A 12,353-nucleotide genomic window follows, 5' to 3' on the forward strand; every position below is an offset into this window, starting at 1 on the left:
ATTTAACATATACTTTAAAATGTTTAACATGTATGGGACTGCTTGCCATCTAGGGGAGAGGGTAGAAGAAAGGAGGAGAAAAGTTGGAACAGAAGTGTTTGCAAGGGATAAATGTTGAAAAATTACCCATGCATATATTTTGTCAATAAAAAGCTGTAATAATAAACATAATATTCCATAACATTCATATACCATATCAGTTAACTTTTTGAGAGGTAGACGGCGATGTGGCACAATATATAGAATGCTGAGTCTGCAGTTCAAATCTGGTCTCAGATTCTAATAATTCTGTGACTGGGCAAAGCACTAAACCTGTCTGCTTCAGTTTCATCATCACTAAATGTCAATAGCATCTACCTCACAGGGTTGTTTAAGGGACCAAAAGAGATATTTCTTTTTCCCCCAAATTACATGTTAAAAAACATTTTTAACAATAAAAATAAATTGAATTTCATTTATATCATTTTCTCCCTCCCTTCTTTTCTTTCCTCTCCTTTCCCTGAGATGGTAAGAAATCTGATTTAATTTATATATGTGAAATCATGTATAATTATTTATTACCATATTAGTCATTTTACACAACAAAACTTGAATAAAGAAGAGTTAAAATAGCATGATTCAGTTTGCATTCAAACAATACAGTTCTTTCTCTGCAGGTAGATAGAATGCTTCATCTTGAGTCCTTCAGGATCATTGTAGTGTTGAAAAGAGTTATGTCATTAGCAGTTCTTCAATATACAAAATTGCTGTTACTCTGTAGAATATTCTCCTGGTTTTGCTCATCTCTCTTTGCATTGGTTCCTATAAGTCTTTTTAGGTTTTTCCGAAATCATCATTTGTTTGTTATTGCTGTCATTATTGTTTTTAAATTTTATTTTAAGCTTAAATAAAAATGAGAAAAGAAAAAAAAAACACATTGTCACGCACACAGCAGAATATGAAAGGATTCAAAATAAAACAATACATTTCTAATTCAAGAAAACCTATATAATAGATTATTTTCAAAATTTCTTAGCTTTTCTTTGCTTCCTTACAGGTTTTCTTTTGTTTTCTTGCTATTCACTTTTAAACTTTATTCCCCACCACCACTACCATTCTAAAGAAGGCTACAATTAAGTACACACACAAACACAGATAACTATAATCATATACATATATGTAAGACAGATTAATGCTCATTTCCACTGGTCATCTGTTTTTCTGAAGGTGAATAGCATCTTCTTTTAAGGTATTTTCATGTTTTTCAAAATCAATCAGCTTATGATTTCCTACTCCATAGACATATTTCAACCCAGTCGTACCTTTTCTGAGAGATTATCTATGGATTTTTAAAAACAATTTTTCTGTATTCCTTCTATTCTTGGCTACATTGGTTTTATTTATTACAAGAAATTTTAATTTAAAGTAATCTAAATTATGAATTTTGCATTTCATAGTTTACTATACTTTATACTATACTTATACTATAGTTTAAGGTCTTATACAGCTAAATTTGTTTCCTTTACATCTCTCTTTTTTTTTTCCCCTAGTTTTTTTTTTTTTTTTTTTTTTTTAATCCCTGAAACTTTTGTTCTTCCAAATGAACTTTATTATAATTTTTTCTAATTAAATAAGATAATTTTTAGGACATTAAATAAATTTCTTTAAACTATAAATACACACACACATATATTGGATGGGATAGCAATATCTAGTTGGAATAAACATGTGACAAATTCACAATGGCCATTTTCTTTTGACAAAAGGTAGATTTATTTATGGGCAGAAAAAATAAAGGAATACAACAGACATCAGGAATGGGTAGGTATGAAACAAAATTGAGAGAGCATATAGTTAGAGTAAAGAAAAAGACAAATCCCTTAGAAGAACTTGCACTTAACCAGAAGAAAGGACATGCTCCCAGAGATGGGAAAAAGCCATTGACTGGCAGGTTAGATTGACCAGCATTAGCTAGAATAAGGAGAATTGCACCATTAGAAGGAAGGCCCTGTGAGGGAAAGAAAGACAATACCTCATACTGGGTTTAGTCTTGAAGAGGATTTACCAAAGATCTTCATTATATGAAGATCTTTTATAGGGGAAAATAGCCTTGGGAGCTTTTCCTGGAGACAAGAGAAATAAATGTGGGAACTCAGAGGGAGTGATAAGGAATCTGATGGAATATACCTGACTAAAGATATGCTAATCAATATCTCAAACATTTGTTTGAAGATACTGCAAGATGGGAGATGGATAATGGGGATTGCTAAAGAGTTCCTTCCTACATAGTCTGAAAATTATCTGATAATTGCTTCTTCCTGATAGGGGGAGAGGGTAAGTCACATCATATATACATACATACATACATACATACATCTACATATACATATACATACATGTGTGTAGGCGCATACACACACATCTATATCATTGGCTTTACCTATTCATGAAAAATAAATATTCAATTATTTAAATCTTAGTTTATATGTATTAAAAAAGTTTAATTGTCTTTTTCATATAGTTCCTTTATCTGTTTTGGCACGTATACTCCCAGGTATTTTATAATATTGTTTAATTATTATAAATGTCCCCAAACAATATTAATATTATTGAAACGGTGTAGTTCCCCTGTTTTTCCCCCTTTTTTTCCCTTTTGAATCTATTTTAGTTTTAACTTTGTCTGAGATAATGATTATTACATCTACTTTTATATTTTTTACATAATAAACTCTATCCCTGACCTTTATTTTATCTCTGTTTGTATGTCTCATTTTTTATAACATTTCCTGAAAACAACATATTATTGAATTCAAATTTTTAATCTGCCATCAATTCCCATTTTATAATGAAATTCATCCTATTCACATTCTAAAGTATAATTGATGAGATTAGTGACAATGCAGAGAGCTGAGGTGTGGGAATTCCTTTCTGATCAGCACAGGACCTTTGTAAAAGAATTCATAAACCCAAAAGGTTTTAAATGGCAAAAGGGAAGTTTTATTCTGTTGGCACTGAGAAGTCAGTCTTTCTAGGAAGGCAGAGAAATAAACCAAGGTGTTAACACTGAGAAGAGAATTTCTTCACAGTGGGCAGGGTCCTGGCAGGCATCTATGCCAAGGACAGAAGTTCCTTGACAAGGTATAATCCTGCTTTGGACATTCTGCAAAGAATGAGTGAATAAAAACCCATTTTATGAGCAGATCTTGGTGGGCGGAGGGGGGAAGGGGCAGTTTGATGTAATTATAAGACCAAGATCTTTTCAAGAATCTGAAATTTCCTGAAGAAGTCAGTACCCCCAAAAGATCAATTGAGGGCTTTTGACCAAGATTTCCAACTGAATAATGACACAACTTGCCTGGGGACATATGGTTTCCCATGAAGGCCTGAGACTCCATATCTCCCTTCATGATCCCTTAATAGATCAAAAGGAACACAGTTTTTTTATAGAGTTCACCTGCATCATAATTACTTATGTATTTTTCCATTTTTTCCTCACTATCCTTCTAACTCTTTCCCCATCCCTCCTTATTCCTTTGTTTTATTTCTATCTGCTACCTTTTCCTCCTATTCCTTAACCTATTCACCTCTCCAATAGTTCCTCCCTTATCTTCCCCCCAAAGAGAATTCTTTGTCCTATTGTTTCTTTATGAATTTAGAAGATTTTTATCTTTCTAAATATAGATATTGTTCCTCTCTTTTACCTGTTCATAATGAAAGTAAATTCCAGCACTACCTGCTGGCTCCTTATTAAGTTTCTTCTGTATCAATTTTCCTTTTATGCCTCATTTGTATGAAATAATTAGTCCTTTTTATTTCTCCCTACAATTTTATTTTATTTTTTAGAATCATCCCATCATATTCAGCTCAACCCAAATCTTTTTTTTAGACACTCTAATAATGCTGATAATCATAAAAGTACTGATAATATTTTCATGTATAACAAGTTAACAATTCTTTTTGAATTCTTTATAATTGGTCTTTTCAATATTATACATTGAATTTTAAAGAGTTCTGTTGTTTTTGTCATAAAAAAACTGAAAGTCTTACAGGTTGTTAAATGCTTTTTAAAAATCATTCAGGATCATTCTTAACTTTGCTAAGTTACCCTTTGCCATAACCCCAACTCTCTTGCTCTATAAAACATAGTATTCTAAGACCTACAGTCTTCAACCTAGTAACTGCTAGATCTTGTATAATTCTTATTGTAGCTCCATGTTATTATATTGTTTGTTGTTGTTGTTGCTGTTGTTGCTTCCAATATTTTCTGCTCAACCTGGGTGCTTTGAAACTTGGTTATGAATTCTTATTATTATGGCAATTAGAAGGAGTATGTAGATAGAGGGCATGGGTATGAGTAATATGAAGGGATAATGTCTTTTAAAAAAAAGATGAAATTAAGGGATGAGAGAGGAATGTACTGGGAGAAAGGAAAAGGGAAAAGTGGAATTGTGCAAATTATCTGCCATTAAAAAAAAAAAAGAGAGAGACAAGAAAAAGCTTTTACAATGGAATGGAAGAGGGGGACCAATAAGAGAGTGAGTAAGGTTTACTCGCTCTAATCAGAATTGGGTCAAATAGGAAATAACAAATACTCAATAGAGGGATAGAAATCTATCTTACCTTGCAGGAAAATAGGAGGGGAAGAGGATATAGGAAGGCAGAGAGGGTGAGAAAAGAAAAGGGAGGGGTGGTCAGTAGCAAAACACTTTTGAGGAGTGATAGGATGAAAGTAATGAAAGACTAAATGGGGGAAAATAGAATTAACAGTAGTAATTATCAAAAAAATTGAAGCAAGTTTCTCTGATGTAATAGTACCATTCTCTGGAAAATGATGAGCAGGATGCCCTCAGGGGAAAGAAAAAAAAAAAAAAGAAAAGAAAAAACCTGGCAAGTCCTCCAAATATATTGCTGAACAACGTGAAATATATTGTACACAAAGTAATAGTGTTGTCCCACAGTTCCCTTCTAACTGTCCTGCCTCAGTTTCCCTGAATAGTTCTGCCTCAATTCCCCTGGTTGTAACACCCCCCTCCTCTCCTTTCTAATCATCAGGATGTTTAATCCAGATAAGGAAAAAAAGACCTTCTACCTTAGACATCATGACCCCAGACCTTCCCTACTTATTAGAATTTTCTGTGCCTCCCCCAACCCTGTCAGAACCAGATTGATAGCCTGTTCCCTGCTCTCAGTGCTCTGACTCCATCCCTGCCTCAGTCTACCCTGATCACTTAGGGCCATGTGCATATATACTTTGTGGGAAGCACACATTAGTTGCTGGATTCTTGGAGATGACAGTCTAATTCAGCCCTGGGACCAAAACATGAATCCATTTGGTTCCAGAACAATCTCTCTCTCTCAAATAAAATATTAAAAACTCTCTAATCTCTATCTTGCCTTAGTTTCTCTAGCATTACAATAGCAATGTTCTGAAATGATCAGCTGTAAATGACTTTGTTATTCTCAATAGTGTAATAATTCACACCTACTTTGAAGGATTTATGATGAAAAATCCTATTCATACCCAGAGATGGAACTGATCGAGTCTGAATATAGATCAAAACAATCTTGATTATTCTGCCTATCTCTCTTTTTATTTTTAACTTAAGTTTTTGTGACAATTTTAATTTTTATTAGGGTAGGAATCTGTTTTCTTTTACCACTTGACTATTATCGAAATTTTTTTATATAACTTCACATGCGGTTTCTTAATTGTGGGTGGGGGTAAGGGAAAGAACTTAGAACTCAAAAATCTTTAAAACAAATGTAAAAGAAATTGTTTTGAATGTAACTGAGGAAAATATTAAATAAATAAAATAACTACTTAAAATGGGAAAAATAAATTTGATTATCATATTCCTGTAAGTTTTCTTCCTAGAATTTCTTTCAGATGGTGATCAGTATATATTTCTTGTAATAATGTCCCAAGATTCTTTTTTTTTTAATTGTAACTTCCAGGTACTCCAATCATTATTATATGTCTCTTTTCAGTCTGTTCTCCAGATCAGTTGTTGTTGCTTTCTCTAAAGAGAAGTTTCACATTTTTTTTTATACTTTTGATTTTGTTTTGTTATTTCTTGTTATCTTAGAACTCTTAGAACACTATTATCTCCCCATTGTCTAATTCTAGTTTTCAAGGAATTCTTTTGTTTCTTAATTTTTTGATTCTCTATTTCTAGTTCTTTTCATAATTTTCTTGATTTTCTTGGATTTCTTTTTTTTTTCCTTTTTTTTTCTTTCATTTCTCTTATTTGATTTTTAAGGTCCTTTTTAAGTTTTTTGAAGAACTCTTTTGGGGATTGTGACCACTTGACATTTCTCATTGAAAAAGAAGTGATTTTTAAAGTTGTACTACATTGCTCTGAATATAAACCCAGATCATCTCTATCTGCATAATAGCTATTTATAGTTTGTAATTGTTGTTTTGTGGTTTTTTGTAGGTATTAGTCTAATCAAATTCTAGTCCTGAGGTGTGGGGAATGATATTCTAAGCCTCAGGTCCTTCTTATTATTTTCTGAGCTTTTCCCCAGGGTCCACCTTGAACACTCCATCACTAAGCCACGCTGTCCTCCAAATGATCTTGATCCCCACAGTGACTGTAAAATTCTCCTTTCTGCCCTGAAACTGAAACTAAAGGCTCTGCTTTCCTGCAAATACCCACAGTCAGCAACATCCCTGCCCCTTTACTACTGCCCTTACCAGTGGTGGGCTAACTTTCTCCCCACAGATAAAGACCAGGACTTGTCTGATCAATGCAGTTGTGTGTGATGTTACTGTATCTCTACAGTGGAAGGTCCTTCAATATGCTCCTACTTATCTTACCACCATTTAGTCCTTTCTAAAATTGAGTCTGTCTTCCTACCCAGCTTCCCCTAGGGCTTGTTTGTTGATTCCCAAAGAGTTGATTTGAAGGTATTTGTTCTTCATTGAGGCTGAATCATGTTGTTTTAGTCAAACTGCTTTACCCAGATGTGTTAATTGTCACCCCTCTACATTCCCTCTGATGCAATGTTCTGTTTTATTTCTGTGAAGGAAATTTGGAGAACACAAAGTTTTCAGACCTCTTCTACCCTCTTCCCAGAATCTTCTCCCTCATTGTTTTTTAATAGCTCAATATTTGATCACAATTATATGCCACAACTTCTTTAGCCATTCTCTAATTTATGAGCATTCCTCCAGTTTCCAGTTCTTAGCCACCACAAAAAGAGAGGCTATAAATATTTTTGTATCGATAGGTCTTTTTCATTTGGGGGATGTTGTTTTTTAATATAAAAAAAAAGGGGATAATATTTGTAAAGCACTTAGCATGGTGCCTGGCATATAAGTCAGCGTTTATTAAATGTTTGTTCCCTTTACTAGTAAAATTTAGTTCTGGCTTAAGGGTTTACAAAAAGGCACTAGGGTGGATAGAATGTTGACCTTGAAGCCAGGAAGAACTGGGTTAGCACCTTGTCTCAATTAATTATATGGCCATAGTTAAATAATCTCTCTCTGAATCTCTGAGTCTCAGTTTTTGTATCTCTGAAACAAGGGTGATGATGTCCATAGCACACAGATCTCAAGGCTGTTTTAAGGCTCAAATGAGATAACATATGAAAGACACTTTGCCAGTCTTAAAGCACTGTATGTGTCAGCTGTAATAATTAAAATGTCTTTAAAGTTCTGCCTGATTGTTAAGGGAGTAAAATGACCAGTAAGGAAAGGTTTCCAATGGTGCATCTGCTGTAATGTAGAATGATTTCCTTTGAAAATATGAGGAGTTGAAAGCAGCAAATGTGTTCAAGGAGAAAGAGAAAAGGGAGGGGCCAGCTCAATATTAAAAAAAAAAAAAGAAAAAAAGAAAAAAAAAAACGAGTATATTGCCTGTCCTGTTTAGGCTAGGTGAAAACAAATTGTGCCATTCCTCTGTGGGCTGATTTGTGATATATGTGGCTCTTTCCAATTGCCTTAAGTGAGGTCTATAGCTCACAGACTGCTGTAATGGTCTTGTAGCACGACACTTAAAATTAAAATATTAGGAGTTGGTGCTCCTGCAACAGCAGAATCTAGCTGCAAGCAAAGTCTGAAATCAAAGGATCTCTAATACCCAACCCACATCTAAAATCTGTATTTTTTAATCCAGAGTGGACCATGCTACTGATTCACTTTTCCCACCTCTCAAGAAACCTCCATGCTTCTCTATTGTCTCAGGAATATCATAGTTTTATCAATTTTAAAGCCCACTATAAGCTGGATCCCACTAATCTCCTCAGTCTTACTTCATATTGATAAGTCAGAGCTGAGGGTCTACTCAAAAGTGCACACTTAGCTAAGAAATGTGGAGCAATAAGATCTCTTATCTGTGCTCCTTATATGTCCTCTGCAAAACCCCCCATTCTGTCTGATTGACAATCCATTGCTAAAGACATCCTGTCTCCTAATCTGGCTCCTTCTTATCTTTATTTTGAAACCTTATAGGCTGTGATCCTGCTAGCTAAGCCCCCAAATTTTCAGTATATATAGTACCCCAAAAGATTTCTAATTTTCTGGACCTTCCTTTGAAGTTAGTCCATCAGCCATGGCATAAATAAACTCTTTTGTGACTTTAAGAGAAAGTCTTTGAATTTTTTCAAACTATGAACCATGACTCTCACAAACTTCAACATCATTCCCCATCACACTTTGTTTTCACCAAACCCAACTACTGTCTGTTGATTGACCACCAAATACGTCTCCAATCTTCATGAAGCTCAGGTGGTCAACCACATCTGGGATGCTTTCCTCCTCCCCATCATTTCTTTTTGATTGGTGTATCTTTTCAATTACACCTGTGAAACTTATAAAGAACAAAGATTGGACTATACATCCTTAGAGATGCTATCCAGCTCTAGTTTTATCATCTAATTGTTAAAGGATAAAGATATTATGGAAAAGAATAGAAAATCACTTTGTCCATGTAGTATGACCACCCAGCCATGAAGGCTGGCTTCCAGTCACTCAGAAAACAACCTTTCATGGAACAAAATCTTTTCCTAAGGAAAATTAGGGGAAAAAAATGTGCTTGCCTGATTGCTGAATTGATTCCTTGAGCAGTATAGGAGTCTATAATATTTAAGGCATGTGGTATGGCAAAGAGAGTATTTGATTTGGTTTCACATCACCAGCAAACACCCAACTTTTGACTGTCGTTCCTATTAATGTGACTTTGGACAAAACATTTAAATTCATTCAGGCTAATGTCTATTCATCTGTGAAATAATAGTACTAGCCTAGAGGTTTCTACATTCTATAGTCTTAATCATGGTAAACTTGAAAAAGACCTGGTTTAGGAGTTGGAGGATCTGGATTGAAATTACTGTAGGATTGGATCTCACAGCCCATCTGGTATAAACTCTCCTTTTTATATAGAAGGAAACTCAGGTCTACAGAGGGCTAGTTACTTCTTCTAGTAACTAGTCCAAGATCACATAGTTCTTAAACAAAAGCAAAATTAAAAACTCAGGGCTTTTGAGTCCTGAATCAGATCTCTTTCTCTTGTACCCTGATGCTTCCCCAAATAGTTTTCTCTGGCTTTCTGATCCTTCATCAGTCAAAAGGGGCAGAGAAAAAGACTGACCTAAATTATCTACAAATCATTTTCAAATATACGTCCTGTGAAATAATCTTTGAACACAGAGATTAAGTTTAATTTATCCTACTTAAGTAATTTGCTTTGTCTTTACTGGCTCCAAAATGGAAGTCTGAGTTCAGCACTATAAGGGCCCCCTATTTCAGGTTTCAATATTCCAAAGGAGCAGTATTTCAGAAGTAGTTGTTTGGGAAGGAAGAAAAAATGGGGGAAACAAACGAAATTTACATGATAATTTTGTTGTATATTTGAAAGGAATAATGAGTTTTCCATAGGAGAGTTTCAGTTTCATGTGCAATCATCTTTTTTTATTGTATTATATTATGGAAATGCTTGTTTTATTCTATAAATTAAAAGGAAAATAAATCAAAAAGAAAGTTCAGGTTATGATTGTTATTTTTAATGCCATCATTCTCACTGTTATTATTATCATTAACAATGAAAATAAAAATAATAACACTCTAAATCTAAATCTGAGATAATAAGCAGGTCAGCCAGGTTTGGAAATGCTTTGCTGATCTAAGCTAATTCTTTTGCGTGAGCAATATAATGCTTGAATCCTAAACAAAAGAAATGCTTTGATGAGACCTCATTTTTTTTCCCCTTTTCTCCTGCCTGCCATTGCTCCCAGTCCTGGGTCTCCTAAGATAGATCAGGTGATTCCCACTTCTAAACAGAAAACATCTTTCCAACACTTTAGCATCATTAATAAGCTCTTCAAAGGCATTTCTTTTATTGATCCTTTAGGAATCACTCTCTGAGACTTTCTCTCTGGAAATGAAAACTGAACAAAATTGGTGACTTTGGCCTTAGGGAAACCCAAACTATAATGAAGGTAGCAAAACTTCTTTTTATTGTCACTCATAGATTCAGAGGAAAACTTCAGAAGCTGTAATATGTTTCATTTTATCTCAGAACTAAAGAACTGTGGAAATTAAGTTAAATCATTTAAACTCTATGGTTTTCAATCTCCTATCTATAAATTAGTGGATTGAACAAGAAAACCTCTGAGTTTTCCCTAATTGAGTAGCTCTAATTTGCCCTTCAACTCTGCCTCAGTGAGGGACCCCACTAGAGGGAAACAAGACAAATAGTTTCATTCTGTTATCTAGGTGGGGTTGGTTCAAATTCCAATCCTATTGAATTAAAGAAACTCACTGAATTTTATTCAAATTTCAGCTCAAACTGAAACCCAGCCAACTAGGGACTGCACTCACTAGCTTCCTTTAGCTTTTAGCTATAGCTCCTATTATAAAAGAGCCAATCTAAAATCCTCTCTTTGCAGAGGTTCTAAACATGCCATGCTATGCCAAGGAAGCCTCTGCCCACTGGAATAATATTATTTTCCAGTGCTACGCTCTCTTTATCCTCACACATTTCCCTAACCAGACTTTATGCCTCTCTGTCAGGATTTCTAATCTTACCTCCCAATCCCCATAATAAACCTTTTATCAATCTAGGTTTTCAAGTCTGTAAATTCCTTTACAGAGAATCTCTGGGCTGCCAGAAGGGAGTTCCCCAAAACTCCCTATCCTTGCGCCAAATCCCAAGAGGGTGTAGGGGAACTAACCTCTCCATTTGGTTCCCTGAACCCCAAACCTGCCACAAGACCTTATCATTTAAATCTCTGATCACCTGAAACTCTAGTCTCGTTTTGGTTCCCTAAATCTAGACCTTATCATTTGATTCCCTACTAAAGGGAACCCCAAAACCTAAACCTCATCATATTTACATATGTTCCTACTGTGTGTGTACATGTGTGACACACACATATACTATGTATGCACATATAAACAAACATACATATATGTATACATGTGTATTATACATAATATATTTATATCTATAATCTATCTTTCTATCTCGATCTCTATCTGTTGTTTCCCCAAATTAGATTATGAGCTTGAGCACTGGAATTTGTGTGTGTGTGTGTGTGTGTGTGTGTGTGTGTGTTTCCCTTTATTCCTATATTTAGCTTAGTGCCTAGAATATCATAACATATCACAACAGCTTAATAAATACTTTTTACCTTGACTTGTAAGGTCAATGCCTTGTAGACATTGTAGACAATAAATTACATTTATAAGTCCTTAGGCTATAATCACTTCTCTGGTTGTGAATTAATTCCTATGTAAAATATGGGGGTGCTGAAGTGATAAGGGATCTTAGGAAGGAAATATAGCATGTTGGAAATATTAATAATCTGAATATATAGAATTAAGGTTTACAAGACACCTGGCACATGTTGCTTTATTTATATCCTCATAACAACTTCATGAAAGTAAATGATACTGCTTTTACCATCACCATTTTATAGGTGAGGATTTTGACTTTTAGAGAGTATAAGCGACATGGAATAGAGTTAGTATGTGTAAAAGGGAAGATTTGAATTTAGAACTATTAATCTATTTGCAGGGGGCTAATTTCTATGTCATGTTGCCCCCACTGGGTCTATAAGCAAAAGGACTGGGTTCAAATCTTAGGTCTGAGAAATACAGCCTTCATTTCTTGGTAGAAATATTTTGACCTTGTTAAATATCAGTTTTTCTAGTTATAAAATAAAGGTGACATCTGCAAGAATCTATAATAATCATGCGGTCAAAACTCCCTCTACTAAGACATTATCCCCATATGAGTTAAATACTTTCTTTCAGGAACTTTCTGAGGTCAGATTTTCACAATTCTAAGATTTGGTCTTTGCAATTTCTTTTTTTTTTCCCTTTCTTTTTTGGTCCTGTTTTTCTCTTTTTTCCTCCCATTGTCTTATAT

This window comes from Antechinus flavipes, chromosome 3 (genome assembly GCF_016432865.1).
Source record: "Antechinus flavipes isolate AdamAnt ecotype Samford, QLD, Australia chromosome 3, AdamAnt_v2, whole genome shotgun sequence".
In the NCBI taxonomy this organism is placed as follows: Eukaryota; Metazoa; Chordata; class Mammalia; order Dasyuromorphia; family Dasyuridae; genus Antechinus; species Antechinus flavipes.